The following is a 15,680-nucleotide window of genomic DNA, read 5'->3' on the forward strand; positions in this document are numbered from 1 at the left end:
GCACGTCTAGTTTTGTTGAACTATTGTCAAAATTGACTTTTTGAAACGACTTTGGATAACTTTTGTATATCAATCTCGAGCATTAGGATTGTGATACACTATGACCTGACCTAGCTTGATAGACATTTATTGACCAACATATGTTCTCTAGGTTGAGATCTACGGTTATTTGGTATTCCGAGTTTCGGTCACATTTTGGTGAACGACTTTATATGCTGCTAAGGTGAGTTTCATTTGCTCCCTTTTTAATTGCTTTTGCAATCTATATTTTTGGGCTGAGAATACATGCAATTTATTTTAAACGCAATGGATACAAGTACATACTTAATTCTACACTGAGTTTGAACCGAAAATCCATTAGCTTTGGTAACTAGTAGCTGCCAGTACATAGAATATGGACTGGTGGGAGCGAATAACAGTATATGGATCCATAGGGCTTGACTTCCCCATCCGAGCTAGAGCGCTAGCCTTTTAACGGACGTGTGTTATTTGAGTTTAGGACACGTTAGTTTGCGTGTATTAAAACGAATGGGGTATTTATCATTATAACGTTAAAGCTTAGTTACCAGGGTGCTCTGTTATGTAGAATCTATTGATAAACGTTTCTGGATGAAACAACTGAAATCTTGTGATCCACTTTTATATACAAATTATGCGAAACACTAAAACTATGAACCCACCAACCTTTATGTTGACACTTTTAAATATGTTTATTCTCATGTTCCCTAGAAGTCTTTCGCTGTTTGCTTATATGTTAGACAAGCTATGTGCATGGAGTCTTACATGGCATATTTTTTCAAGGAAACGTTGCATTCACCAAATCATCACCATGTATCTTATTTTGACTGCATTGTCAACGGAAGTACTATTATAAACTATTATTTACGGTGATTGTCTATATGTAGAAATCATCAGATGTCGAAAACCTTTGATTTAAATATTCATTTATGGTGTGCCTTTTCAAAAGAATGCAATGTTTACAAAACGTATCATATAGAGGTCAAATGCCTCGCAATGAAATCGATGAATGACGTGTTCGTCCATATGGATTTGGAGCGATCGTCACAGTTGGTATCAGAGCGTTGGTCCTAGTGAACCAGGTCTTGCATGAGTGTGTCTAACTGATAGTTGTTAGGATGCATCAGTAAATCTGGACTTCGACCGTGTCTGCATGTTAAAAGTTTTGCTTATCATTTCTTGTCGGAAATTACATGCTTATCATTCTTAAGTCTAGACACGTTTTACTACATTGATTGCATGAATAGTGTATAGACAAAATTCATATCTTAGCGTATCTATTACTGTAAACTTTTCCTGACATCTTCCAAAAATTTCTCCGTGATTTATGGAATTTGGTATTATATATACATATATAAATTATGTATTGAAGAATACCAAACTAAATTCTATAATCTAATTCATATCAAAAATCATCTCCCTAATTATACAAGATGGATCCCTATCTAGTTCAAATTCCTTAAACTCTGACAGCCATTCCGATATGGATATTCACTTGAATTCCGAAGACAGTGTAACCGAAATGGATCAACCAGTTAGCCATCATCTATTCTGAATGAATTGGAGATGGGTTCGTAGCCTACTTAATTATTGGAGACAAGAAGAAGGCGATCCCTTCCATCCACCACATTGCCCTCTTGGCGAAGAACCTGAAGCACTTACCGGGGAACCTGTTCGTAATACCATTTTCTCTCTCATCTCCAGAATATCTCGTCATGATCATATACTCTCTCAAATTCTGGATCTTATTCATCCGCTCGTCCGAACCGCCAATCATCCCGGTGTAGTAGAAGAAGTCAACGAGCTTCGCGCTCGGGTAGTGGCTTTGGAGAATATGGTGCAAAGGTTACAAGCACCAGCAGCATCACTGGCATCAACAACCACCGACAACAACACCAACAGTACCATTACCACCACCAATAACATCCGCATCGCAAACCTCAACTTCACAATCTGTCCCACGAGCATCAACGTCATACGCACCGTAGTTACCAAGAAATACCAGCAACAATAACCGATGAAGTATTAACTCATTTCCCCTGAAGAAATTTTATGTATATTTAATATATATGAATTTTGAAATCAAAATAATCTTTTCGTACTAAGCTATTACGTGTGAATCTTAACTGGTAGGTACTACTCGGTTAGTTCATATTACTAATATATAATGATGTACATCCTTCCTTAACAACTTAACCATTGTTAACTACAATCTCTGTTTCAACATAATGAATTCCATTTCATAATAAACCAAGTGTATTATTCAATTACAATAATTAATTTTACATTTTCATTTTCGATGTACTCGAAACTTTCCAAAAAACATCATATGTGCCTTGTAAGGTTCACAAAAATTCCACGAACACCAACATCCTTCACCGAGGAATATCAATAAGAATAATTAATGAAGTATTGATTTCATTAGTGAAATACTCCACGAAGATTATGTAATCTCTAATGTTTTAGAGATTATTCATTTCTAATTCAAGCCAAAAATCAAATGAGCTTAATATAATTTTAACTCATTTAATCTGAATTACATCTGAAGAAAATATACATACAGATATTTTCATAAAGACTGTAATGAAAAATTCTTTTGTACAAAATATTACTTGTGAAATCTTTAACGGGTAGGTAATACTCGGGAAATATATAAGTTCATAATTAATATGTTACACTGTACATTCTTCAACTTTAATTAAAAAAAAAAACACAATCATTAACTATACTCACTACCTTAACTGCAATACACAATCATTTCATACAAATTCAATTACATATTCTGATATTGACGGATCAGAATCCAAGTCATAACTCTAAACCAGTGACATCATTCTTAGATCTCTATATCTTTCAAAGCTATACTTTGACTTCAAAACTGTGCAAGATCCTTTAGCGTTGTTTTTACCGAAAATAATCTTGCAATCTTTTTTTCAAAGTATCCAGTTTTACTATACTTCTAACAGTCAACTTCGACTTTTCAGATTAGCCTTATTATAATCTTGACATATACATTCTTGTTACCGGGGAACTTTTTATGTTCCACCACATTAGCAGTAAATTTACCAACAACTTCATTTATCCTTGATCTTCCGAAAAATCCTTATACTCATTGAAACCCTATCATGTACTCATTCACATCTTGAAACGGTAATTGCCATACCAACTACTGGGAATTAGCAATCAGTATTTTGAATCTAGCAGCATTTTCTATGACAACAGTTATATATAGATAATATCTATCTTCTAGACTTACATACTTCGAATGTGAAGTTTCTGAAAAACATCCCAAACTATGAACTAGTTCTCTGAAATTGGAACAATGCTGATGAAGCAGCAAAAACTGTAAACGACTTTAACAGTCAAAAGTTTGATGATAAAGAATAGTATGGTGGTAAAGCTGAGAAAAAGAGAAGGTTTGGAACTGGAAAACGGATTGAGCAGACCATGAAGGAGGCTGTGGATAAATCACAAAGACGAAATCTACCTTCAAAGAATACAAATGATTCAGTGTCTTCTGAAATCCTTAGCAAATACTGTGCTCCTTACTCTAAAACCTTTGCGGACAATATTCTTCATCACCATCTTATCTTAAATATTCTAAGATATCATCGTATCTTCCATTATAAATATCCTCCATATTTCTGAAGATATTTTCTTATAACCATTCTTATCTGAAATCATTCATCTCTTCGCGCTATCTGGTGTACATCATAAAAGAAACTATGTTAGTTTCAAAAATCTGAAAAATTCAAAAAATGGATGTTTGAAGTAGTGTTGGGAACTGAAGCATGAATTAGTATAATATAATGACACTTGATCAACGTGATTATATTACAGTAAGTCATGCTGAGTTTCTAATAGAATATGATAAAGGTTCACAGATCCCACCCTCATCATGAACCATGTTACATAACTCTTTCATTCTATTTAACCTCTAAACATATCAAGAAAATATTTTTCTTAATGATTCGGTCTTTTTCGAGGTATTCTGGTAATTTGACAAGTCAGATTGTGCCATTACCGTTCCTTTCTTAGAACATTAATTATGTTTATTTCGAAATTCATACCTACGAATTCTGGACCATTATTCGCTTGACTTAAAGTCGGGAAAGAAAAACGAAAGCATGGAGCTCCTAAATATAAGAGAAAATATAAAGCCTGACAACAACACATATATTACAAACCGTGTATATCAATGCGTATAGCAATATAAAGACACGGGAGAATGAAAAATACTATAACCTCAAGGTAATAGTAGAAGAAAATAACTTCCTCTGGTGGCAGATGAAAAAGAAGAATGAAGGATACGATAGTCAAGAAAATATCAAGAATCAGAACTGGATTAAGCATTTCACAATCTTTTGGAAGTATGAAATAAGGAAGAAGATGTAGGAGTGGTGAAAATAATGAAACTGAAGTGGTTAATTTATAGCAAAATATCAGACATAGCAATCGAGGCAGATTACGCATTTAATCAAAGGAAATCCTAATTTCCTAAATTCCGAAGAATCAAATCTTATTTAAATTATGAAGATTTTATATTCCTTAAATTCCGGAAATCAATCGTTACTACATCAAGAGATAAGATGAATCTCTATTCTCCATTTCACTCTATTACGATAACTTCTCTCATACGATAACTTCATTTTGTGGAGGAACCGGTTGAAATTGTGGACACCTCCGTCAAGACTTTGAAACAAAGCCGAATTTTGATTGTTAAAGTCCGTTGGAACGCCAAAAGGGGACCCGAGTTTACTTGGGAAAGGCAAGATCAAATGCAAAAGAAATACCCTCACTTGTTCCCAGTTCCGGAAATGCAAGATTCCGAGGAAGAAACAACGACTACTACGCCTACTTAAATTTCGGGACGAAATTTCTTTTAAGGAGTAGGTAATGTAACATCCCGCCTTTTTTTGTTTACTTTTCCGTTATACTATTTAAATCCTGTTATATGTTTATAACATCCCCCGTTAATACGTGTTTTAAAAATATCTCGTCTAGGTAATTCACGCACCCGCAACCGAACTTGAGGGACTAGTTTTGCCAAGTGATCAAAGGTGTGACTAGCTTTTGACTAGTCAACACCCCTTCCACCATCCATTATCCCTTTCATTTCTCTTTTCATTTAATACTTTTCATTTTTTCTCTCAAACACTCATACAAAGATTCATCATCTAAAATCGTTCAAGCAAGCATCAATCAAAACAAATTGCATATTTGGAATCCTTGCAACTTCCTCTTCGATTCCATACCGATTACATCTCATTTGGGTAACTTTCTAAAATCACTATATTTTGTGTTCTTGATATTTTGAACTTATAAAGTTGTTAATTAGTGTCTATGGCTCAAGTCTAACATGAATATATGATTTATATGCTCGATTTCGTTATTTGAAGTAACTAGCTTGAGTATGAACTTTGGTGTGTTTGATTTGGTGATTTGGTTGTTTGAATGTTGTTAAATGTTATAAATGCATGTATTAAATGTGTTCCTAGTATCACTAGCTTCAATTTGAGGTGTAGGTTGCTTGAGAAAACTCCATAAACTTGATTATTGGTTTTGGTGGATTTGGGTTAGGGTTTGATGAACTTGAAATGGACTTTTGATGCTTTGAATGACATGAAATGTTATTTGTAAGTGTTAGGTTGTATTGTATGCTTGATCACCTTCGAAACGGCATATCATTCATGTAAATTGGTTGTCGAATCATCGAATTTCATTTATGAACTTGAATGCATTTAATGAGGAGCTTTGAATGTGATTTTGGTTGTTGTAAAAGTAAATATGATTGATGAAATGTGTTTAGTTATTTTCCTTGTCAAAATACCTTTCCGATGATATAAGATACATGTTTTGGTTGTTTGCGGGTCATAAATGGTGATTGTTTGAAGTTAGGTTCGTGCATAAAACTTAAAAACTGTCAGAATTCCCTGCACAGGTAATGGCGCGGCGCGCCATATACCCGCGCGGCGCCAAAGTAGGCTGTCCAACTTGTTCCATTTTTGGAAAATGTTTGCTATGCTACGCACCTCCGATTCACATGTAACTTGTTCTAACATGCTCATATATGATTAAAAACCTCAGAAAAATAGTTCGGGACCCGACCCGAACGTGTTGACTTTTTCGTTGACTTTGACCGACCAAAGTTTGACTTTTTGTCAAACTTAACCAAATGATTATGCAATCATTCTAACTTGTTTCTATACTTGTATCTTGCATGAAACTTGACAAATTGATTCACATGCTACATAATCGAGTCGTAACGAGCCATATGATTAATTGAACATCTTTGACCAATCGTGACTCTCGTTATTGATACAACCTATTTGTTTAGGTCAATACTAGCATTGTTCTTTGCACACATTACTTGTCGAAGTACTTTTGCTCTTGCGCTCAAGGTGAGATCATAGTCCCACCTTTTACTCTTTTGAACTTACTTTTGGGATGAGAAAACATAAACGCTTCTTTTAACTAAGTGAACACAAGTACATGAAAACAAACATTCTACATACGAGTTTAGAACGAAAATCCTCAATTCGGTTATCATTAGAAACACTTGACGGTGTAAGCGAGAACGTATGTTATATGGCCATATGGGTTTGACAAACCCTCATTCGGACGGTTCGCTACCGTTATTCGGATGAAATATATTTTCGGGAAACGGTGTATGTTCTAACACCATTGTGATGGGGTACTAAGGAAGGAAACGTTAAGCTTTGATAATTGAGTGCTCGTGAATATTAACTTTTAGAATGTATTACTATTTATCAATGATGCAAATCTTGTGGTTTTACTTACTTTTACTCACTTACTTACTTAAACCTATGATTTCACCAACGTTTTTCGTTGACAGATTTCTATGTTTTTCTCAGGTCTTTGAACATTAGGTGATACATGCTTTCGCACATTTCTTTTTGATACCTGCTTTGGATGTCGAGTATACTTGCATATGTGGAGCATCTTTTGACTACTTTAAACTGTGTTGCACGTGTTTCATTTGTACTTTAAACATCGTTATGTACTAGTTATGGAAACTACTTTTGTAAACTTTGAAACATCCATACTTATGAAATGATTGCGACATATTTTTGGTCAAACTTTGTCTTAAAGACTTATGACCATGTAATGGGACCTACGTAGACGGCGCCGTCAAACATGATTTGGTCGGGTCGCTACAGATGGTATCAGAGCCTTGGTTGTATGGATTTAGAGTTCATTGGTGTCAACCCCGAGTCATAGGGTACATTGGTGAGTCTAGACTACAACCGGCATATAGACTTGAAGTAAGAATTACTTGACTACTTGTGCATTTATACTCGAACTCTCCTACTCATATCTATTCTATTTCTATCCTAATCTCACGTTGTATAATTAGATTGACACACCACCTTGACTATATGAAGTAATGTCGAATGCACATATGAATTAGGGTAATATAATTTCCGAGATTATATTACGGTGACTCATATGAACATTCCGACATTATAACATAAAGAATTTAAGGCGAGTCAAGGATAATTTTCTCTCTATCTTTATTCCATATCACGGTTAGTATTATTTAGAATACTAACCAATGGTATTCTTTTGTTTTGAAGGAACAATGCCTCCTCGTCGTGTGCCACGCCGTGAAACTCCCGAACAAGCACTACAACGCATGGTGGCCACCGCCGTAGAGGAGGCTATGGCCGGTCACTCCACCAACAACAACAATAACCACAACCACAACAACAACAACCAAGGGGCCGGTAACTCTAGCGAAGGGTGCTCCTACAAAGCTTTTATGGGGTGCAAACCTCACACTTATGATGGAACTGGGGGACCGGTTACTCTAACTCGATGGTTCGAACAAACGGAGGCCGTCTTTAGCATAAGCGGTTGTCAGGACCAAGACAAGGTCAAATACTCCTCTCACACTTTCACCGGTGTCGCCCTCACTTGGTGGAACACCTATGTTCAATCGGTGGGTACCGATGAAGCTCATGCCCTCTCTTGGGCCGATTTAAGGGAAAAGATGATTGTTGAATATTTCCCTCGTGAAGAAAACCGAAAGCTCGAACAAGAGCTAAGAACTTTGAAGGCAGCTGGAAACGATCTCAAGGCCTACAATCAACGATTCGGGAGCTATCCTTGATGTGTCCCAACCTCGTGAACCCCGAATCTCAAAGGGTTGAACTCTATATGGATGGTCTTCCAAAGAGCATCAAACAAGGTGTGATGTCCTCCAAACCCGCTAACCACCAAGCCGCTTTGAACATGGCCCGCCAATTGATTGAAACGGTTGATGAAATCGTAGTGCCGGCTCCTAAGGTCGAAGACAAATCGGGTGGCAAAAAAAGGAAATGGGAAGCCACTCCATCAAGCAACTACAACAACAACACTTTCACCAAAAAGTCTTTCAACAACGACGGCAAGAAAGGTTATGCCGGAACTCAACCTTTTTGCAACAAATGTCACAAGCACCACTCGGGTGAATGCGGCAAGCTAATTTGCCACCGGTGTCAAGGAATTGGTCATAAGGCCAACAATTTCACAAGTGTTGCCCCCGTCGCTCGAAAGGGGCCCAATCCTCCAAAGATGGTCACTTGTTATGAATGTGGCCAAACGGGCCATTATAGAAACGCATGCCCGAAGAAGAAAGATAACCCCAATACGCACGGCCGAGCTTTCAACATCAACACCGAGGAAACCCGAGATGACAATGAATTAGTCACGGGTACATTTCTTCTCAACAACACTTATGTTACTTGTTTATTCGATTCGGGTGCCGATAAGAGTTTTGTATCCAAGACTTTGACTCATTCTTTTAGCACTCCACCATTCCCACTAGATACCACTTATACCATTGAAGTGGCCAACGGGAAACTATTGAGTGCCGACACATATTACCAGGGGTGTACGTTAAACATTTTGGGTAATGAGTTTGAAATTGACTTGATACCCATGGAATTAGGAAGATTCGATGTAATAATCGGTATGAATTGGCTAGCTAAAACGAAATCTCACATCCTTTGTGATCTTAACACAATCCGAATTCCTATCGAGAACGGCGAACCTTTAATCGTCTATGGCGATAAGAGTTGCACCGGACTCAACCTCGTTTCATGTATTAAAGTTAGAAAACTACTCCGTAAGGGTTGTTTTGCGATCCTTGCTCACGTTAAGAAAGTCGAGTCCGATGAGAAGCACATCGATGATGTGCCAATTGTTAGTGACTTTTTCGATGTATTTCCCGATGAATTGCCGGGTCTTCCACCTCATCGACCGGTTGAATTCCAAATCGATCTTATTCCGGGAGCCGTACCCGTAGCACGTGCACCATATAGACTCGCTCCATCCAAAATGCAAGAATTGCAAAGTCAAATCCAAGAACTACTTGATCGTGGTTTTATCCAACCTAGCCATTCACCATGGGGCGCTCCGATTTTGTTTGTTAAAAAGAAAGACGGATCCCTATGAATGTGCATTGATTATCGTGAACTAAACAAATTGACGGTTAAAAACTGATATCCTCTTCCTCGCATCGATGACTTCTTTGATCAACTACAAGGGTCTTGTGTATATTCGAAAATCGATCTCCGCTCGGGTTATCATCAATTAAGGGTTAAGGGGGAAGATGTCTCCAAAACCGCTTTCCGAACTTGTTATGGTAGTTATGAATTCCTTGTCATGCCATTTGGTCTCACTAACGCACCGGCGGTGTTCATGGATCTTATGAACCGCGTGTGTAAACCGTATCGCGATAAGTTCGTTATTGTATTCATCGATGACATCTTGGTCTATTCTAAAAGCGAAGAAGAACACGAATAACATCTCTGACTTGTGCTTGAACTATTGAGACAAAAACGACTCTATGCCAAATTCTCCAAGTGTGAATTTTAGTTGAAGGAAGTTCAATTTCTTGGTCATGTTGTAAGTGATCAAGGTATTAAAGTTGATCCATCAAAAATCGAAGCCATTAATAAATGGGAGACTCCTACCACTCCTACTCACATTCGTCAATTTTTGGATCTCGCCGGATACTACCATAGATTCATCAAGTATTTCTCTGTGGTTGCTCGTCCTCTAACCGCGTTAACTCACAAGGGAAAGAAATTCATTTGGGCGACCGAACAAGAATCCGCATTTCAAATCTTGAAAATAAAGCTAACCACCGCTCCTATCTTGTCACTTCCCGAAGGCAATGACGATTTTGTTGTATATTGCGATGCCTCGAAACATGGTTTTGGGTGTTTGTTGATGCAATGAAAGAAAGTCATTGCTTATGCTTCTCGACAACTCAAAATTCATGAACGAAACTATACGACACATGATCTCGAACTCGGAGCCATTGTCTTTGCACTAAAAATGTGGAGACACTATCTTTATGGAACCAAGAGTACCATCTTTACCGATCACAAAAGTCTGCAACACATCTTCGATCAAAAGAAACTAAATATGAGACAACGAAGGTGGATTGAAACATTAAACGATTACGATTGCGAGCTTCGTTACCATCCCGGAAATGCAAATGTAGTAGCCGATGCCTTAAGTCGAAAAGAAAGAGCGGTGCCTCTTCGTGTACGAGCTTTAAACATCACCATCCACACCAACCTTAATAGCCAAATTCGGGTAGCCCAAGATGAGGCTCTCAAGGATGAAAACGTTTCACACGAGCTCTTGAATATTCTCATCTCTCGATTCGAAGTTAGGGAGACCGGACTTCGATATTTCGCAGGAAGGATTTGGGTGCCTAGATTTGGGGACCTACGAAGTCTTATTTTAGATGAAGCCCATAAGTCCCGATACTCGATTCACCCCGGTGCCAATAAGATGTACCACGACCTTAAACAACAATATTGGTGGCCGAACATCAAAAGGGACGTAGCTACTTATGTTTCCAAGTGTTTGACATGTTCCAAAGTCAAAACCGAACACCAAAGACCGTCCGGACTACTTCAACAACCCGAGATCCCACAATGGAAGTGGGAAAGGATAACAATGGATTTTATCACCAAACTACCAAAAACGATGGGCGGTTATGATACCATTTGGGTTATTGTTGACCGTCTCACCAAATACGCACACTTTCTTGCAATGAAGGAGACCGACAAAATGGAGAAACTTACACAACTTTACATTAAGGAGATCGTAGCCCGACATGGTGTACCGTTATCGATTATATCCGACCGAGATGGCCGTTTTGTTTCTAGATTTTGGCGTACCTTGCAAGAAGCGTTGGGAACGCGTTTAGACATGAGCACCGCATATCATCCTCAAATCAATGGACAAAGCGAACGCACAATTCAAACCTTGAAGGACATGTTACGAGCTTGCGTGGTTGATTTTGGAAAAGCTTGGGACAAGCACTTACCTCTCGCCGAGTTCTCTTACAACAATAGTTATCACGCGAGTATTAAAGTCGCACCCTTTGAAGCGCTATATGGCCGAAAATGTCGTTCACCTCTTTGTTGGGCCGAGGTAGGCGATGTGTAAATCACCGGACCCGAACTCATTCACGAAACTACCGAGAAGATCGTACAAATCCGAGATAGGCTTCGGACGGCCCGGAGTCGTCAAAAGTGCTACACCGACAAAAGACGCAACGACCTCGAATTTCAAGCCGGTGACCGAGTAATGTTAAAAGTCGCACCTTGGAAAGGTGTAATTCATTTTGGGAAACGCGGGAAGCTAAATCCGTGGTATATTGGTCCTTTCGAAATCTTGGAGCGTATTGGAACCGTTGCTTATCGTTTAGATCTCCCACCTCAATTGAACTCCGTTCATCCTACCTTTCATGTATCTAACTTGAAAAAGTGTCTTGCCAAACTCAATATCGTCATCCCTCTTGAGGAACTTACTATTGATGACAAACTTCATTTTGTGGAGGAACCGGTTGAAATTGTGGACACCTCCATCAAGACTTTGAAACAAAGCCGAATTCCGATTGTTAAAGTCAGTTGGAACGCCAAAAGGGGACCCGAGTTTACTTGAGAAAGGCAAGATCAAATGCAAAAGAAATACCCTCACTTATTCCCGGTTCCGGAAACGCAAGATTCCGAGGAAGAAACAACGACTACTACGCCTACTTAAATTTCGGGACGAAATTTCTTTTAAGGAGTAGGTAAGGTAACATCCCGCCTTTTTCCGTTTACTTTTCCGTTATACTATTTAAATCCCGTTATATGTTTATAACATCCCCCGTTAATACGTGTTTTAAAAATATCTCGTCTAGGTAATTCACGCACCCGCAACCGAACTTGAGGGACTAGTTTTGCCAAGTGATCAAAGGTGTGACTAGCTTTTGACTAGTCAACACCCCTTCCACCATCCATTATCCCTTTCATTTCTCTTTTCATTTAATACTTTTCATTTTTTCTCTCAATCACTCATACAAAGATTCATCATCTAAAATCGTTCAAGCAAGCATCAATCAAAACAAATTGCATATTTAGAATCCTTGCAACTTCCTCTTCGATTCCATACCGATTACATCTCATTTGGGTAACTTTCTAAAATCACTAGATTTTGTGTTCTTGATATTTTGAACTTATAAAGTTGTTAATTAGTGTCTATGGCTCAAGTCTAACATGAATATATGATTTATATGCTCGATTTCGTTATTTGAAGTAACTAGCTTGAGTATGAACTTTGGTGTGTTTGATTTGGTGATTTGGTTATTTGAATGTTGTTAAATGTTATAAATGCATGTATTAAATGTGTTCCTAGTATCACTAGCTTCAATTTGAGGTGTAGGTTGCTTGAGAAAACTCCATAAACTTGATTATTAGTTTTGGTGGATTTGGGTTAGGGTTTGATGAACTTGAAATGGACTTTTGATGCTTTGAATGACATGAAATGTTATTTGTAAGTGTTAGGTTGTATTGTATGCTTGATCACCTTCGAAACGGCATATCATTCATGTAAATTGGTTGCCGAATCATCGAATTTCATTTATGAACTTGAATGCATTTAATGAGGAGCTTTGAATGTGATTTTGGTTGTTGTAAAAGTAAATATGATTGATGAAATGTGTTTAGTTGTTTTCCTTGTCAAAATACCTTTCCGATGATATAAGATACATGCTTTGGTTGTTTGCGGGTCATAAATGGTGATTGTTTGAAGTTAGGTTCGTGTATAAAACTTAAAAACTACCAGAATTCCCTGCACAGGTAATGGCGCGGCGCGCCATATACCCGCGCGGCGCGCCAAAGTAGGTTGTCCAACTTGTTCCATTTTTGGAAAATGTTTGCTATGCTACGCACCTCCGATTCACATGTAACTTGTTCTAACATGCTCATATATGATTAAAAACCTCAGAAAAATAGTTCGGGACCCGACCCGAACGTGTTGACTTTTTCGTTGACTTTGACCGATCAAAGTTTGACTTTTTGTCAAACTTAACCAAATGATTATGCAATCATTCTTACTTGTTTCTATACTTGTATCTTGCATGAAACTTGACAAATTGATTCGCATGCTACATAATCGAGTCGTAACGAGCTATAGGACTAATTGAACATCTTTGACCAATCGTGACTATCGTTATTGATACAACCTATTTGTTTAGGCCAAGACTAGCATTGTTCTTTGCACACATTACTTGTCGAAGTACTTTTGCTCTTGCGCTCAAGGTGAGATCATAGTCCCACCTTTTACTCTTTTGAACTTACTTTTGGGATGAGAAAACATAAACGCTTCTTTTAACTAAGTGAACACAAGTACATGAAAACAAACATTCTACATACGAGTTTAGAACGAAAATCCTCAATTCGGTTATCATTAGTTACACTTGACGGTGTAAGCGAGAACTTATGTTATATGGCCATATGGGTTTGACAAACCCTCATTCGGACGGTTCGCTACCGTTATTCAGATGAAATATATTTTCGAGAAACGGTGTATGTTCTAACACCATTGTGATGGGGTACTAAGGAAGGAAACGTTAAGCTTTGATAATTGAGTGCTCGTGAATATTAACTTTTAGAATGTATTACTATTTATCAATGATGCAAATCTTGTGGTTTGACTTACTTTTACTCACTTACTTACTTAAACCTATGATTTCACCAACGTTTTTCGTTGATAGATTTCTATATTTTTCTCAGGTCTTTGAACATTAGGTGATACATGCTTCCGCACATTTCTTTTTGATACCTGCTTTGGATGTCGAGTATACTTGCATATGTGGAGCGTCTTTTGACTACTTTAAACTGTGTCGCACGTGTTTCATTTGTACTTTAAACATCGTTATGTACTAGTTATGGAAACTACTTTTGTAAATTTGAAACATCCACACTTATGAAATGATTGCGACATATTTTCGGTCAAACTTTGTCTTAAAGACTTATGACCATGTAATGGGACCTACGTAGACGGCGCCGTCAAACATTATTTGGTCGGGTCGCTACATTTATAATGGTACGAGTCATTAAACGTAAAAGGCTAGTTTTCTAAACGTATGAAAGTGCGCTCGAAAAATCGAAAGTGGTACATGAGTCGTGAGACCACGTCCGTGTCATTTTTGTAAAAATTATATTTTTACCATGAGCGTAAATATAATATAATATTTAATTAATTCTAAAGATTAAATATATTATATATTAAATAATAATATATATATATTACATGTACCAAATGTGTCGACATGATGAAAAATCATTGAATGGAAGCTGTAAAGTTATATCATGCGATCACATGGTATATGCATGGAAAAGCCATGCGATCGCATGGAAAGGTGGGAGAGTTCAGGTTCTATAAATTGATCGATCTGGTTCCAGTCTGGTGCATTCAATATCACGCATCTCTATCTCTATACATATTATAATTATTATTATTATTATTATTATTATTATTATTATTATTATTATTATTATTATTATTATTATTATTATTATTATTATTATTATTTTTATTATTATTATTATTATTATTTTTATTATTATTATTATTATTATTATTATTATTATTAAAGATTATTATTATTAATCTAAATATTATTATTAGTAGTATTAGTAGTATTATTAGTAGTATTATACATAAAATACTACGACGAGGTCATGAGCGTGCCACTTTCAAAATGGGTTTTCAAACGGGATAGAGCTAAGGAAATTATGGGTTATAGCTATGGAGGTTATGGGTAATGTTCATGGGTATTGTTCGCAAGTCAAACCTAGTGTTTATCATCTCTGTTGCGTCTATGTACTTTCCTGTAATATTGAATCACAATATTGATACGTGAGCATTCATATCTTATCTTTTATATATTAATAGTGTATCCATGTCTAGTGCTCGAGTATATATATTTATGCATGTTTGTATGCTAAATTTCGTCGTTAAACAGTTTATATTGAATCACGAATTAAATACATATATTACTGGTAAAAGTTATATGATATGCATGTTTTTGGAAAGCTGGCGAAAAATCAATAACTTTTCATTTAGAAATCGCGTAATTTCGATGAACGAATTAAAAGATATGGTCAACTGAATTATGATTGACGTTAATTGGAATTGCTTTTGAATCTGCAATTAATATTTAAACAACTTGTTTGTAAGATTGATAAATTGGATTCTTGAATATTACCAACCGAGTAAATGAATCCTTATATAAGGCACATCTCGTTTTGTTGAACTATTGTCAAAATTGACTTTTTGAAACGACTTTGGATAACTTTTGTATG

The sequence above is a fragment of the Rutidosis leptorrhynchoides genome, chromosome 3, assembly GCF_046630445.1.
Source record: "Rutidosis leptorrhynchoides isolate AG116_Rl617_1_P2 chromosome 3, CSIRO_AGI_Rlap_v1, whole genome shotgun sequence".
Lineage (NCBI taxonomy): Eukaryota > Viridiplantae > Streptophyta > Magnoliopsida > Asterales > Asteraceae > Rutidosis > Rutidosis leptorrhynchoides.